Here is a 17,375-nt window from a genome sequence, read left to right as displayed (position 1 = left end):
GAATGAAATTTGTATATAACCAAACAAAGCATAATTTCTTGAATTATTGTTAATATTGGGTTCGGGTCGTTACATCACCCTCTCCTCTGGAAAAGATGTGTCATAGGATTAAAGTGATGGCACATCTTGAATCTATTACATTCGTATATTAATGACTTATTTGTAACTTTAAAACGTTTTTTTTTTTCTTTGAAGTGTTCCCCAAATTATTAATACATATTTCTAATCTAAGTTTACATAATCATGATACTATTAAGATTTAGGATTATTACTAATATACAATATTTCTTTTCAGAGTCACAAGCCGGTCAGAGTCTTTTGATTTGTCACTCTAAAGATTTTAAAAATTTTCACATTTTTTTTCACTATTTAATCATGAGGGGGGGGTCACCCGAACAAAGGAGGCTTCGTGGATGATCTCTGCTAATGGAGTTCCTTCCTCCACCCTCACTGTCAGTTGGCTCTGGTCTGGGCCGCTTGTGCTCTGAGTTTGTCTTTGCCGCCGACTGGTCGTGCAAAGGCGTCTTATTCTCCTATGACATATAAAAACTACGAGCAGTACACAATTTAAACTTACAACTACATACATGACAATAAAATTATAATTCTTATTTACATTAATGACGACAGGTCGGTTTATATTAGATCCTTGCAATAATGAATTTAGTCCTATTTCTATATGATCATCAATTAGATTCTTTTTTATATCTTTTAGCGTTTCAAAAGTTAAGTTATTGTTTAATAATATAAGAGCGGTTTCATTCGGCTGCAATATGTTTATTTTCGGTATATGAAGGTGCGTAATATTTCTTTTATAAACTATATTCCCTCTGATTCTTGAAAATATCTTACCAATTTTTCCAAAAATATCACACCTTGATACTTGTTTTATGATACCTGAGGTATTAACAACGACTTCTAAATAATCTTTTACAATGTCTGTTTTAATTACAGATGTATCATCTTCAATATTTCTAAAACAATTTAATATTACTTTGTAGGGTTCTGCAACACTATAAATCCAATCATTACCATTTTGTAACCAAAACGGTGAGTTTACATTCTCAGTTAGAACTCTGTTACACTTTTGAGTTACAGAACTTAATCCCATAAACAGTGAATAGATGCAACCATCGACTGTATGGTGTAGTACACTTATTGAATTTGGACAAATGTTAACATAACTGTGCCTACATTGAACATATTCATCTGAGGTGAGAGGTACATAGTACTGCCTATCTTTAGATATCAACAAGTAATCGTGTTCAATTTTCCAAACTAACCAATGTCTTAACCTAGGTTGATAAAGTGGTATCACTTCGATTTTATAGGTTTCAAATTGTCTATCAATTGAGCTTAATGGTACTGTAACAATCAATCTTATGCTAGCTGGGTTAGCTAATGCTTGTGCTGTACAAAGATCATAATACAAAAATATATCTTCATTATTTACAGGAACAATTAGTTTCAAATGAGATGGTATAATCTTTTCAATTTTATTCAACACTTTTGGGAAATCATGTGGATTTAGTAATTTACTGCTTATATTACCAGAGTATATAAGTTCTAATGCTTGCCTAAACTCTAATACTATTAGCTTAGCTTCATCAACAGTTTGACCTAAATGTCTTAACATTGTTGTAATTGCCATATGTTTTGCTAAGGACTGATGCATCATTATATTCTGTTCATTGAAGTTCGTTAATGATGTTATTAACCTGTCGTTGGCTGTAGATAACTTAATCATTATCTCATGAATGGCTTTAGTGTTACTTACAATTCTAGAATTAATATATTTCATCAAAGTTATTTGTGTATGACGCGAACTAACAACTGTACCACTTATTAACTTTAGTTCGTCTACTTTGGTATTTACATGTTCTAAATCTTCACTAGTCGGTACACCAAATAACCACTTTAATGCATAACCTCCTGCATTTATAAGTCCACGCTTATTTCTAGAATTTCCAGCAGGTGGCAAAAGTTTTAATAAGTCAGTTATATCACTCTCATACTGCTCGATTCCTTCCTTCACTCTTATATATTCAAACTCGAAGTCTTCATCCCAGACGTTCACACTGATATTTTTAAACTGTTCTAATTCTACACATCTTTCTTTTAATGGTATCAGTTCATCAAGGATGTCTACTAGATCAAAGTCTAAAACGATTGTCCATTCATCTCCGGATATCACAGAGTCTTCTAGCTTCCTAAACACAACTCCTTGGCTCATTTCAGCTGCTTTGACCAACGTAATAATCATTAGTCCTGTAACAAAGGTTATACTTGACATCCATAATCTAACCTTTAATTTATGTTATGCATATTCAATGTTGTTTAACTAACTTCTCCTTATTATAATATAACACAATTAATCTTCTTAAAGTAACTCGATTTGTCCTTTCACTTCTTACAACTTTTTTTCTTCTGGCCTTCTGTGTTAGTACTCACAGTAATCTCATGTGCTTGTGTGGATATACTCAGACAATTTTTGATCTTCAGAGTACTCCTTTTTTTTCTCTCACACAACATTCATACCCATTCAGCAACATTCGTTTTACATTTTCACTTCTGTCAAACTGATCATTTTCACTTCATTCGCTACTGAGTTGTTATCCTACAAGATGAAATTTCGAGAATATACAACAACTTCGGATTTTTTTCTTACTTCTCTCATGATATAACACTTTACTTCTACATTATTATAGTACAACTTGTATGCTTCTATTTACAACTCAACTTCATAGTCTTTCAGTCTGGACGGCTTCCTCCTTTCCCTGACTGGTCTTTCATTGTTTCCTTCTTGGGCAGGTTGTAATCCACTCGGTCCGGCTTGCTCTGCTGCTTGGCTTGGTACTGTTGGATCTTCAACCTCCTCTTCTGCATCACTTGCTTCTTCTTCGAGGTTTACTCCTCTTCTTGCTTCCTTGCTAGGAACTTCTAGTGCTTCTTCATTTTCATTCCCATGGAATTCTTCTACGCTGTCTTCGTTTTCTTCTTCTTTGTTTTTCAGTTCAAATACTGGCTTGATTCTATTCACGTGCACTTTGACGTTTTTCCCTCTTATTCTTAAATCTACATTTAACTCAGATACGATTTCTAATATTTTGTATCGACCTTTCCATAACTGTGAGAGTTTTTTAACTCTGCCCTTTTTTATGTGTGGTACATGCAGGTACACTAACTGTCCGACATAATACTCACTTTCTTTCGACTTCTTGTCGTAATGCTTCTTTTGAGCTTTCCTTGCCTTTTCCTGGCAGTGTTTCGATACTTCTTGAATCTCTTTTAATCTGGTTCGTAGATCTTCTACGTAATCTGAGTAGACATCTGTGTCCTCAGTTATAGTGAGATCTGCTTCTAAGGGTGTTTCCATCTTCTTTCCGTACACCATTTCAAAAGGTGTGTACCCTGTACACTCGTGTTCTTGGCTGTTGTATGCCATGTTCATGGGTAACAGTTCGTCCCAGTCTGACTGGTTTTTGTTGACAAAGTGGCTCAGCATTTTAGGGATGGTTCGGTGTACTCTCTCTGTCCGTCCGTTACTCATAGGATGGTAAGCAGTTGTCTGTAATTTTTTTATTTTCAGTAGTTTGCAAACATTCTGAATCAGTTCTGATGTGAAATTCTTCCCTTGGTCTGTAATTAATTCTTTTGGTACTCCGATTGACGTTATAACTTTCTGAACAAATGCTCGTGCTATGGTTTCAGCTATTTGATCTGGTAATGCTATAAATATTCCGAATCTTGTGAAATGGTCGATAACAGTTAATATGTACTTGTTATTTGATCTAGTTAACGGTAAGGGACCTACTATGTCGCATGCTAATCTATAACCAAATTCACTCACTTCTTGAAACTTCCCTAATGGTGCTTTTGATTTTCCATAGTCTGTTCGTCTGTTGCATGAGTCACATGATCGTACGAATGCTGTTACATCTGCTCTCATTTTTGGCCAGTAGAATTTGTCTTGAATTCTTAATATGGTCTTCTTTATTCCTCCATGTCCACTCGTTGGTAAATCATGATGTAGTCGTATTACTTTCTCTCTCAATTCTCTTGGTATTACAATTAATTTTTCATCTTTTTTCTTGAAGTACACTACTCCTTGGGGACTTGTTTTGAAATGTTCATGCATTTTCAGTTTTTGACATTCTTTATCTTTCTTTTGAGCTGCTTTAATCGCGTCTATATCTAATAAAGGTAACTTTTCACACTCGTTTTTGTATACTACTCTACTTAGACAATCTGCATTTTTGTTTTTCACACCGGGTTTGTGGTAAACTTTGTAATCATACTCAGCTAATTTCAAAGCCCATCTGGTTAATCTACTTGAAGGATCTTTTAATGATAGTAGCCATTTGATTGCACTGTGATCCGTGTAAAGAGAAAACGATCTTCCATAAAGATAACATCTGAAGTATTTAACTGCCCAAACTACAGCTAATAACTCTCTCTCGGTTACACTGTAGTTCTGTTCTGCGGAATTCAACTGTCTTGATGCATACGCTATAGGATGTTCTACACCGTTTATTTCTTGTCCTAGCACTGCACCAATCGCTACGTTGCTGGCATCTGTGCTAAGAATGAAAGATTTTGAAAAATCTGGGTAGATCAACAAGGGTTCAGTGGTTAGTTTTTCTTTTAGTTTTTTGAAAGCTTTCTCACAATCTGGTGTCCAATTAAATTTTTCATTCTTTTTGATCAATTTAGTTAATGGTTTGGCTATGTCCGCAAAGTTTTGAACATGCCTTCTGTAGTAACTGCATAATCCAATGAATCCTCTGATTTCTTTCTCATTCTTTGGCTGAGGGAACTCCCTTACAGCTTCAATCTTTTTCGGACAAGGCTTTACTCCTTGATTCGTGATTATATGTCCTAAGAAATTAATTTCGGGTTTTGCAATTTGGCATTTCTTTAGCTGCACACTTAAGTTTACCTCCTTAAACCTCTCTAGCACGTCACTCAAATCTTGTGCATGCTGTTCTATTGTCGGGCTGTAGACTAAGATGTCATCCATGTATGGTAAACAAGACTTTCCTTTCAGTCCTGATAAAGTGGTATCAATTAACCTCTGGAAAACTGCAGGGGAGTTTATAAGACCCATGGGAATTCTGGTATATTCATAATGTCCTGTTGGAGTACTGAAAGCTGTTTTCTCTTGGCTGTCAGGATGCATTTTAATTTGGAAAAATCCCGAATTCATATCTAGCGCAGTAAAGAATTTACTTCCACCAAGCATGTCAAGTGTTTCGTGGATATCTGGTAAAGGATAAACTTCTGGTACTGTGCATGAGTTCAGATCTCTGTAGTCGATGCACATTCTGTGAGTTACAACACCATCTAGACCAGGTTTCTTTGGAACTATGACCACTGGTGCTGACCATGGTGATACACTCGGTATTATGATTCCCTTATCCACTTGTTCCTCTATCAGCTCTTGTATCACTTGTTTCTGTGCATGCGGCACTCTGTATTGCCTTTTGTTAATGGGAGGGTGGTCTCCTGTGTTAATTTTGTGGCTTACTTTTGCTGTGCATCCTAAATTTTCAATTCCTCCAAGGCTAAACAAATTTCCAAACCGATAAAGTACGTTTCTAATCTTTGCTTTTTCTTCTGGTCTCAAATGCTCTATCTTTTCTTCTACTTTTCTTCTGAATTCGTCGCTTTTTTTTGATACTGTGTTGACCCTTTTTGGTTCTGTCGAATTCTTTGGTTTTAAATGAGGTTCTTCTAATTTACAGATCAAAGTGTTCTTGTACATTACTAAATCTTCTGGGCTTGTATTAACTACTTTCGTCCAACAAGTTCCATTTCTTACTGTAGTTAGACTTCTGGCTACATAAATTCCATGAATTTTTACGAGTGCTGGTTCTGTAATTACAACTTTGTTCTCAATTTCTTGCTTTCGTTGTTTCACATTTTTCCCCAATTTTAGTTGTACTAACATTTCTGAACGGGCAGGTATGTTGAGGTTAGTTCTGCAGTATGCTGGAAGATTTTCAGGCAAGTTTTCGTTTTCGTTATGCTTCACTTGCGCGTTGATTGAGCGATCGGGTTCTACTTGGAAGGTTTGAGTTCGCTTGGTGGCTATACCAAGTCCACTCACACAATCATTTGTAGTTTCTTTGTCTCGTTCGTATAGGTCGACTGCGTCACAACCTTCGATACTTAAGACATATCGTTCTAAATCAATGACAGCTCTTTTCCACCTAAGCACATCATAACCTATAACTGCAATATAATCGTCAGGCAAGTCTGCTACTATGAACGTACACATCATTTCTGTGTCTCCTAGCTTTATAGTCTGTTTTACTTGACCGTAGGGGTGCATTACGGCTCCTGTGATGCCATGTACACGAACATCAGTCGGTGAGATAGGTCCTTGGGTGACCGTTTTCTCTATCATCGAGATTTGTGCCCCAGTATCAATTATGACTGGCCCATTGACACTCCCAATGGTTCCATGAGCTAGTAGTTCATAGTTGTTTTCCTGCTCAGTGATGTATGCAATTTTAGGTTTTTTCTTCGCCTGTCCAAACCTTATCTTGTGTAGGTTCAGATTTACTTCCTCACGGGGTTGCCAGCGGCGCTTCTGGGTTCCCCGCTGTAGTTTAACGGTAGAGCGTTTCTTGAACTATAACCGCTTCCTGAAGGTTGACCTCTTTCGTTACCCGTGTTCTTTGTTCTGGCCCAGCAATTATCAGCTGTATGACCTTGCTTCTTGCAGAAGCTGCAGTGAGGACGTGTGGAGTTTGCCTTCGATTTACATTCTGATTCTCTGTGCCCTTTTCTACGGCAATATCCACATTCCTTCATCTGCCTGTCTGTAGAGCTTCTACATCTACAGTCTTTTGCTACGTGTCCTATCTTTCCACAATTGTAGCATTTACTTGTTAAATTGTTTCCAAAAACTTTCCTTGGTTTTTCTTCAAATGGATTTGGCCTTTTTTCTAAGTTATTTATAGCTATCGCGGTAGTCACTGCTTCTCTAAAATTCTTTGGAAACTTAATCCTTGTTTGTCTGCCAATTTCTCCGTAAAGTCCTCTGACAAAGGCTTCCATTGTTCTTCGGTCAGCTTCTTCTCTTAATACTCTATTTACTTCTTCGTTATTGGTGGTTCTCAGTGTTTTGTCACTGACCCTCTTTACTCTGTCAGAAAATTGTTCGATGGTCTCTCCTTTGTTTTGTCTGATGCTAGCTAACTGTTCAAAATAATAGTGATCTGGTAGGCTATCTCCAAACCTTTCTGTTAGAGCAGACTTAATTTCTTTAAGTGTTGTGGCGTTTTTGCATTTTTTATCTGATTTTGAAAACTGTAGTGCACTACCAATTAACTTTAATTTTAATACTTGTAATGTTTGTGTTTCGTTCCAATTGCTCAGTTCTCCTATGCCTTGAATGCTGTCGAAGAATGGCATGAGTAGATCGGCTCTCTCTCCGTCGTAGGGAGTAATGCTAGACACTAGCTCAAATGATGGCCTGCTTGCTGCTCCGATTGTCATATCCATAGCGGATGGTGACATTTCTGTTCTGTTCAGCACAGAATTTCCCGCGATGGTTTCGTCTATGCAGTCTTGAAGAGACCTGACTTTGGTTGAAATTGCATCAAAAGCCTCTTGAAATTCAATGGTTTTTCCTTCAAACGTTACTGTAGAACTCATGATTGTTGATTTGTTATAATGATCTTAATAATCTAACATTTAATTTAGGAAACTCTACAAAATTTTACGAAGTTCGATTTAAAATATACGACTGAATTTATGACTAATAATACTATTTTTTTCTTCAAAATCCCAAAGTTCTATATCAAAATAAATTTTCTGATAACCAATCAATGATTGATAACCTATCTATACCCAATCCTATCAATCAATCATCATCAATTGATGTTAGTGATAATAATCCATATACATCATATAAAACTAATTAGTAGATTAGCAATGCCTAACCAATTAACAATATCGATTTACACAGTACAAGTATACTAATGTGACGTATAGATTTTGAATAACGCACTGGAATAGCGTCTAACTTCAAATTCAAATTAATTTTAAAACATAAATATTTCTCAATAACAATTATCTAAACTCAAAATATTAATTTTATCAAAACTATGACACTTCTTTTAAAGAGTGCTTCTACATTACAAAGATTTAATAAATAATTTTTTATCTGGAAACATTGGCATTTCTTCCTGAATATTATTTAATAATTATTCTTATCTTAATTTTAAAATGAGAAATAGGTGCCCTGGAAGTGACGACCTGACATTGAAGTACACATTGTTACTCCATGTTAGAGTAATTCAATTTAATTTACTTATTACTTAATAATCAATCACAAAATTTGCCAAAAAAATGTGTTTATTCAATGCTGCATTCACTATTATACCACAGCACCTTTATTCTCTCTTATTTCTATGTCTTATTTTATTATATAATTAACGTAGAATATTTGGTAAAATTAGTTTAAAAGTATAGCCAATGTTTCTTCATTATATTTATTTAATTTCTGAACGTGAACAAAGGCTCACCAAATATCGCCGCCATTGTGACTGCCATGGTTGCTAAGGCTGTGGACAGATGATGTTGGTTGTTGACAGCGTCACCCACGATGTTGGTTGGTTGCTCCGCTTCCGTCTCCTAGGCTGGCGACGTGATGAAGATGGCAAAATGGCGTCCTTTCTCGGCTTGGCGTCTTCACGTGTAGATTCCTTTATCCAATTCCATCGTCTTCCTGTTGCACTTTTTACTCCAAAATTCTGAAAGATCCAACTTGGAAACACTTTTCCTAACTGTTAAACTATACTTGACACTGGATTACACTGTTTAAGTAATTTTGATGATCACGTGGTCACTTCGGCGTCGGGAAAACAATCAACTGTACAGCTAAATTGTCCCAAAGTTACGCGATAATCCCACCGCGCTGCTACCAAATCTGTAACGCGACCGATTTGGGGATTAATTGGTATCCGCTGCCACCACCGGATGATTCCGGAAAAAGAAATAAAGTTTGTGCAACAACGTTTGAATTTTAAAAACACTGTTTATTAATGATTAATCTATAAAAATTACACAATTTAGATTGGTTAAAAAGGGGAGAGCACTTCTGAATGATATAAAGTATTGAATTACATTATTGAAAGAATTTAGAAAAGTTTTAAAATAGGGCAACAGAGAGTTACATGTCTACGAGTCTGAGGCCTGAACTAGACTAGCTTCCCAGCACACGCAGGTGCTGACTCTGCATTGTCAGCAGTCTTACTGCTGACCTCCTCAACAGTGCTGTACACTTTACAATTATTATTACGTCTTTAGTTAAATTTTACTAAATGAATGAAATTTGTATATAACCAAATAAAGCATAATTTCTTGAATTATTGTTAATACTGGGTTCGGGTCGTTACAAACGGAAGGAAATATATACAATAATTACATAAAATGTTTTGCATTCAATGCATTTAAATTAAATAATGGGTTGATGAAAGTTATATTAATATACCGGCGATTGTTTATTTTGTTTCGTATGATAGAAAAGTAAAGTAAATATATCTTATTTTACAGCCAAAGTTAAGGCAAGAAGCGCTTTCTAACACAACCTATCTGGTGACCAACGGCTTAAGGGTGAACCACCACCACCAATGGCCGGGCAGGCGGGATGCTTAAAAGGACAGTCACTCAGCGGTCACCCATCCAAGCAACAGCCACGCTCGGTGTTGCTTGATCTGGTTATCTTGCGATAATCGTTGTATCCGCAACACTGCTGATATGGTCCACAATGGATTGAATTTGTAGAGGTCATGCATATTATTGTTACTATAATTATTAATTCCTGTGAGAGATGAACTATTTAATCCTGAAAATAAATTAACATTTTCACATATATAGTAACAGAAAATAATATCCAAAGTTTCAAAAAATCACTCTGTCAGTGCTTCAAACTTTAAACTGCTAGATAGATGGTATGGTAAATTTATTATAATAAACCTAGTTAGTGCTGTAAATTATCTCAAACAATTCAAATAGTTATCTAACATAACATAACCATTTTAATACATATGATAATCAGAATTGTTTTTATAAACGGATTTTCATTGTACTATTGTTTATTTAAAGGTTTACAAAAAATAGGACGTGTTCATTCAGTATTATGCTTATGCGGAAGGTGTACTGACATTCAACTGATTTCTGGCTCAAATTTTATCTACTGAGTGATAAATATAAAGGCGGAGCAACAGACAACAGTAAATTAACAGAGGCAAGTTAGTTTTTAATGTACCCAGTTAGCGAGCAACAACCCAGTTGTAACACAACTAAGGAAGAAATTAAACAGTAGGATAAGTTCAATTAGCGAACAAATTTCAACTTGAACTGGCAAAGTTTACCACACACAAGCGTCACAGTTACGAGTATCTCGTGTCAACTCTGAGCGACCGCAGTTTGTATGGTAATCAGCGAGTTCCATCGTGTCAGATATTGTTTTCTGAACTACACTAACTAACCTAATCACACAGAGATGCAGTACATGTAACTGATCAAACATGTCTGTCTTGCTGTCCTGGTAAAATATCAGTTACTCTTGTCAACTCTGAGCGACCGCAGTTTGCATGGTAATCAGCAAGTTCCATCGTGTCAGATATTGTTTTCTGAACTACACTAACTAACCTAATCACACGGAGATGCAGTACATGTAACTGATCAAACATGTCTATCTTGCTGTCCTGTTAAAATATCAGTTACTCTTGTCAACTCTGAGCGACCGCAGTTTGCATGGTAATCAGCAAGTTCCATCGTGTCAGATATTGTTTTCTGAACTACACTAACTAACCTAATCACACAGAGATGCAGTACATGTAACTGATCAAACATGTCTGTCTTGCTGTCCTGGTAAAATATCAGTTACTCTTGTCAACTCTGAGCGACCGCAGTTTGCATGGTAATCAGCAAGTTCCATCGTTTCAGATATTGTTTTCTGAACTACACTAACTAACCTAATCAAACAGAGATGCAGTACATGTAACTGATCAAACATGTCTGTCTTGCTGTCATGGTAAAATAGCAATTACAACCGACATAATTTTCCAAATCTGTTTACGTAATTGAGCTGGTAATATATTTATTTTCCTTGAAAACGAACAGTACCAAATTCAAAAAGAATGTCCATTTATGTCAGTTTTCAATTAAATATTAACAATCTGTTGTATAGCAAAATAAGTTAAACAGTTATTTTATAACAAAGTTAAACCTATCTTTAACTATAGTTTCTAAATAACTTTAAGACTTCACTTAACACGTGAAACGCGAAAAAGTCAATATATTTTAATGAAATCATTATTATACTGACCTTTTTTCGATTCAAAACTTTTTGTGACATTTATATATTTTCATTCCGAACTAGAGAACGAGGTTTTATAACATATAAGAACAATAAATATTTTTATGTAATAATATACTTGGCACCCGTTATCGAAGATTATCACTCGAGGGGTTCGAAAAATATCGTTGTTTTTTATGTGTCTGTCCGCACAATATTTCGAAAACGAACTATCCACTGGACTTTTATATATACGCATCGCTGTGTTTGAAGACGGACTTTCTCAATCGATGGAATGTGGCTGAGCGTTATAAAATATTTTTACATTGGTCTAGTGGGTAACTATGATGGCCAAGAGGAAATAGCATATTAAATAAATTTGTAACGGAGCTGAATATAACAATATAAAAATATAACAGTAACGTATTAATATAAGTAGGTTATTGATACAGTAAGTTAAAACAGCAAATTCGATAGTCAATGCAAAAATTCGTGAAAAGTGTTCTTTTACGTATCCTCCACAGCTTACCGTAAGCCTACTTTTATTACTTAAACATTTCTACGAAACCTGACCCAGTAAACTAAAATATAATATATTGTGTGGAAGTATATCTTGAGACACATTTTAATCTGTGGACTTTAAAATATGAAAGAAACTGCATTTTAACATAGGCAAGAATTAATTTTCAGGTAGGGCACGTACAACCATAAATTTGGCTTAGCGTCAACGAAGCCTGCCATTAAGTAGGTGGAAACAATTTCTTTTTGATTACTCGAAAACATAAATTTTTATTTTCGTATGATTGTATGACTATCAAGAAATTTCCAAAAAAAATTAGCTGTAGCCTTGAAATTGTGCATGTAGCCTCAGAGAAACCTGTTACGTGACACATCGTATTTTATATTACACTCTCAAGTACTGTTCTCAGTCCCAAGAGTAAATTTTAAACATCAAATTACTGTCATCCATCAAGAAATAACAAAAACACAATTTAAAATAGTAATGTCCTTTTAATAGTAAGTAATTTTAATGTTTTTCGATATATTTAAGAAATATATAAGTGTACATATATATATTTGATTTTATGTTCATCGTAAAAATCTATAAATTTCCACTATGCATTATTCAAAATCTGTAATACATATTCAATCTCGAAATCCCTGTGGAGAGTACAACTATGCTAGCCATGTGTCAGGCGGTATATGCTAAATTATCGAACTCTACCTTCCTTTACATTCATTGAATTTCCACTATGCATTATTCAAAATCTGTAATACATATTCAATCTCGAAATCCCTGTGGACAGTATAACTATGCTAGCTATGTGTCAGGCGGTATATGCTACATTATCGAACTCTACTTTGTTAGTGTATAAATTAAGTATCATGAAAAGTTTAAAGCATGACGTTTATCAACATATATAGCTTGTATCGCTTATTCTACAGTCGGACAGAAGAGAAATGCTGTAGGTCGATATTTATACTCCTATAGCGCTAACGATCAGCCAATAATCACCTGAAAACTCGATAACAATTTGCGCAGCTTGCATTGCTTATTTTACAGTCAGACAGAAGAGAAATGCTGTAGGTCGATATTTATACTCCTATAGCGCCAACGATCAGCCAATAATCACCTGAAAACTCGATAACAATTTGCGCAGCATGCATTGCTTATTTTACAGTCAGACAGAAGAGAAATGCTGTAGGTTGATATTTATACTCCTATAACGCTAACGATCAGCCAATAATCACCTGAAAACTCGATAACAATTTGCGCAGCTTGCATTGCTTATTTTATAGTTAGACACAAGAGTAATGCTATCCAACTGACAGATAGTTAAAATCGTACGTCGCTAACGTTCGGCCAAATAATTGTACGCTTAAATGGTTATTTATAATCGTCTTTACTCAACCACTTGAGAAGTGTCAATAGAGCACAACAAGCCAAATAACACGCAATCTAAGCGTTTAAGAGTACGCCAAACCACTTGTGTAAAATGGTGTTGGTTGTGTTGGGATAGTTAGGTACACATGTTAATAAACCATATGTTCAACTCTGTTTTGAGTATTACTCAGGTGTTTATGATTTTATTTATTCTGCTATTTTCTCGTTTCCATCATTGATGCCGTAAGACCAATGTAAAAGTATTAATTTACGCTCAGCTTATATAAAAATTAATTTTATTGCAAATTCCAAGTTTATATGTCAGTTTGTTTCCTAGATATGTGTGAAAAGACAGACAGTCAAACAAACATAAATACACTTTTCCAACTTCTCGTACTATAGGCTTCGCTAACGCTCAGCCAGTACGTACTCATAACGGTGATGGCGAGTGATAAATAATTATTACTAGTCTTATGAAACGGTTATGAGCGTTTTTTAAACACTTACTAGATAAACATCTAACACAAATAATTTAGTATTCGTATGTCTATTCAAAGGAAATGAAAGACAAATAGACATGTTCAAAAACTACTTAAACCTAATCCATCATAGTCTAAATTTTACCAGTGAAATTGAAGAAAATAATGCAATAAACTACCTTGATTTGACTATAACCAAGATCAACAAAAAACACAATTTCAAAATTTACAGAAAACTGACATACACAGATTTAGTTATTCCTTCCTCATCGAATCACCCATACCACCAAAAAATAGCTGCATTCAAATCAATGATCGACAGATTACACAAAATTCCAATGACAACTGAAGATTTTTATAAAGAATTAAACATTATTAAATACATAGCCCAAAATAATGGATATAAACCAAGCATGATTGATATATTATTGAAGAACTACAAAAAGAAAGAAAACAAGAACAAAGGAGAAAGAGATATCAAATACATTCAATCAGACTACCTTGGTAAACATTGTCACAAAATTAACAAATCATTTTATAAACAAGGATATCAATTGGCATTCAAAACATCGAACAACATTGGACTTTTAATCAAAAACAAAAGCAATTCAACAAACCAAAATCACAATTTAAAATTCAACAATAGTGGAGTATACAAATTAAATTGCAACGATTGTCAATCCCACTATATTGGACAAACCGGCCGATCATTCAAAATTAGATTTAATGAACACATAAAAGCATTGAAAACATCATCAAATTCAAAATATGCAGACCATTTAAATAACACCGGCCATACATACACTAACATCGAAAACAATCTTTAAATTTTACACACAAGCAAAAAAAGTCGCTTATTATCTACTTTAGAACATTTTGAAATTTACAAAAGTGCCAAAATTAATCATAATATATTATTAAATGACAAAGAGTTCCTAACAAACAATTTATTACTCGATAGACTTTTAAACAATATACAATGATCTCACATAAAATTAAATACAACAAATTTAGCCACCAAGGTAGTAAAAAACACATGACAAATTTATTTTAATTATTTATTTTTATAATTAACTTAACCTTATTTTGTACCTGAGGATGGAATCAATGATTCCGAAATGTACATAGTAAGAAGAATAAAAGTTTAAAAGTGTTAAAAGTTTATTATTACTATATTACTTACTAGATAATCCGTACCTAAATATGACGTCTAGTAAATATAATATCGTGAAACACTTTGTAGTTTATCAAAAGCTGTTCTCAGTATTTCCCAGGTGAGTCTTAAATCCTAGTGACAGACAGTGATGAAATACGAGCGTCTCCTCCTGCCTACAGCACTCCAGCTGATATCAGAGTATCCTGTCTGTCCTCTACTACCTTCACTCGGGTTGGGTCACTCTCCTTCAGATTTTAAAAAATATATAACGTTTCGCCCTGCCTATATACCTGTAGCTGATATATGTAAATATGTTTTTTGTAAAGTATAACGTTTTATTCTCAAACCTGTACCAAATTAGGTCGGTTTGACTCCTTCAATAAGTGCTGAGATCGTTCAAAGGATCTATTGAACTGACTTTTCTGCTGATCTGTTGTAGCTTTTAAACCTAAAATATTACTCTGTGACAGAGGACTACTCTTCATTTATATAATTAAAGTTTAAAGTACTACGAACAGATCTATGAAGAGATAGGACGTGTTGCAAGCTATCAAATCGTACTAGAAAGGAGATTTGTAGTAGCCTTGTAGAGTTTAATCTCTTACACTTGTTGAGATGGTACTCGAAGAGAAAGCAAAAAAAATCTGTCAATCTCCAACTGAGTTTACCAGTTATTAACTTATCTATGATTGGTGATTTATTTTTGCTTTATTTTGTAATGATGGAGTGCTTAGAATGTAATGTCAAAATCCATATTCCAGGCTATGTATAAAGGAAACTATTTATCAGACACAGAAAATTATCTACAGGATCGGCCGTGAAGGAAAAATAAGTGAGAACTATACTTTTCTTTGGTATTTAATTATATAACATTTCCTTGGGATCTAATATCAAGTGGCTAACGGATTTACATACCAATTATTATGCCAAACTTCACCTTGCAGTTCTGCTCAGTTTCTTAATTATTACAAATACCTTTATGTGATGTAAACAATGCACCTGCTATTATTACACATTTAATAGAGAAGCCAGATTTAATTTCGAAACGCTATACTGTTTTCTTTCAATTTCAACGATACAGCAGCAGGACACCTTTAATAAAACCGGAACTTAATAGATAAGTACTAAACACCCAACTTAGAACAAAATATACACCTTCAAAAATTATATTTCGTTAGTAAATGTATGCCGCTTGTATATAATTACATTGTGTAAAGATAAACAAGTACAAAGAACATGAGAGAACAGAGGGTTTGAGGTCTTTGCCAATGTTACTGCTGTAGTTGCATATTACAATGGGAAGCGGTGAATTGGTGGTTCCTCTCTGATTACATAGTATATGCCATTAATATATTTTTTATTACAATCATAAAGAACTCATTTACCTTACTTAATTTAATTTAATGTTTAACTTTCAATCTAATAAATTATAGTTTTTACGGTAGGCTAAATATTAACCACTGTTTTTCAAACACATATTTTAGCGTATACGTCTCATGTGGGAGGTTTGGTTTAAGACGTAATTAACACTCAAATTCACTTTTGTCAAGAAATAAATAATAATATTGTGTTCGTCTGGAAATACGCCAACAACCTTCCCGATATCTTTAAAAATTTAAGGATTAAAACGATTAAACGAAAGGAAAACATAGTCAGTCAGAGAAAAGAGAAATAATAATAAAATTTTCAGAATGTCGATAAGAAAACATTTTAGAATGTGCGGTATTTAAATCTTTTACTGTTAAGATACATTTTTATTTAAATAAATTGTAGGGTATAATAAAAGTTAGCAGTTACTTCAGGTAATTAATTAACTTTGTTAACATCAATATTAATGGCTAGTACACATTAATTGAGAGACGCTAATTAAGTTTATTTTTTATACCGAAAAAATGTCAGTTCGTTGAAAACTGCAACACTATTTAGAGACTAGTAATCATAAATAGGAACTCGCAATTAATAGTTTGCGTTTCACAAAATATAAGTGTCTAACACGTAGACGGTAATTTCATATTTCATATTCTCGTTAATAAGTAATAATATTAACGTGAAAGAAAGCTGTTTATCGGAATAGAGCAGTAACCTCAGAGCCTTATCGCTAGCGCTCAGCTGATTGTTGATAAGAGAGGCTATCTTGTTTTATTAGTCTTAGGTTCGGGATTCTTTCTCAAAGCGGAAGAATATTCAAATGCCACTAATTTAATACTATTTTACGTTTGCCGAGTGATGTCGTTTATAAATACAAAACTAAGTCATTAATACTAATGACGTAAAGTTAAAATCCAAAGTTTACAAATCTCAGAAAAATATTAATATTGTTGTACACACTTTTAAATTGTTCTTTGTAAAAGTGTGTATCTTGTATGAATGGAGCATAGTCTGAATTTTTTAATAATTTAATTTCACACACGTGTTTGATAATAAATATAATTTTACGGGAAATTTTGTTTCAGAATTACCGTTTTTTAGATTCAATACATAGTGCAACTCTCTTCTTGATTGTTAAACATTTTTTTGCAATTAAAAAAAAAATATTCT

The 17,375-nt window shown here is 34.0% G+C and overlaps 1 protein-coding gene across 1 annotated transcript in view; it reads left to right on the top strand.

The window, feature by feature from the left end:
• Window positions 1-17,375, top strand: part of LOC124356003 — a 210,295-nt gene that overhangs the window by 76,443 nt on the left and 116,477 nt on the right. The gene's annotated exons all lie outside the window — the stretch shown is intronic.

The sequence above is a fragment of the Homalodisca vitripennis genome, chromosome 2 (genome assembly GCF_021130785.1).
Source record: "Homalodisca vitripennis isolate AUS2020 chromosome 2, UT_GWSS_2.1, whole genome shotgun sequence".
In the NCBI taxonomy this organism is placed as follows: Eukaryota; Metazoa; Arthropoda; class Insecta; order Hemiptera; family Cicadellidae; genus Homalodisca; species Homalodisca vitripennis.
The sequence above is the reverse complement of the archived record's forward strand: the minus strand, read 5'-3'. Positions and strand labels throughout refer to the sequence as shown.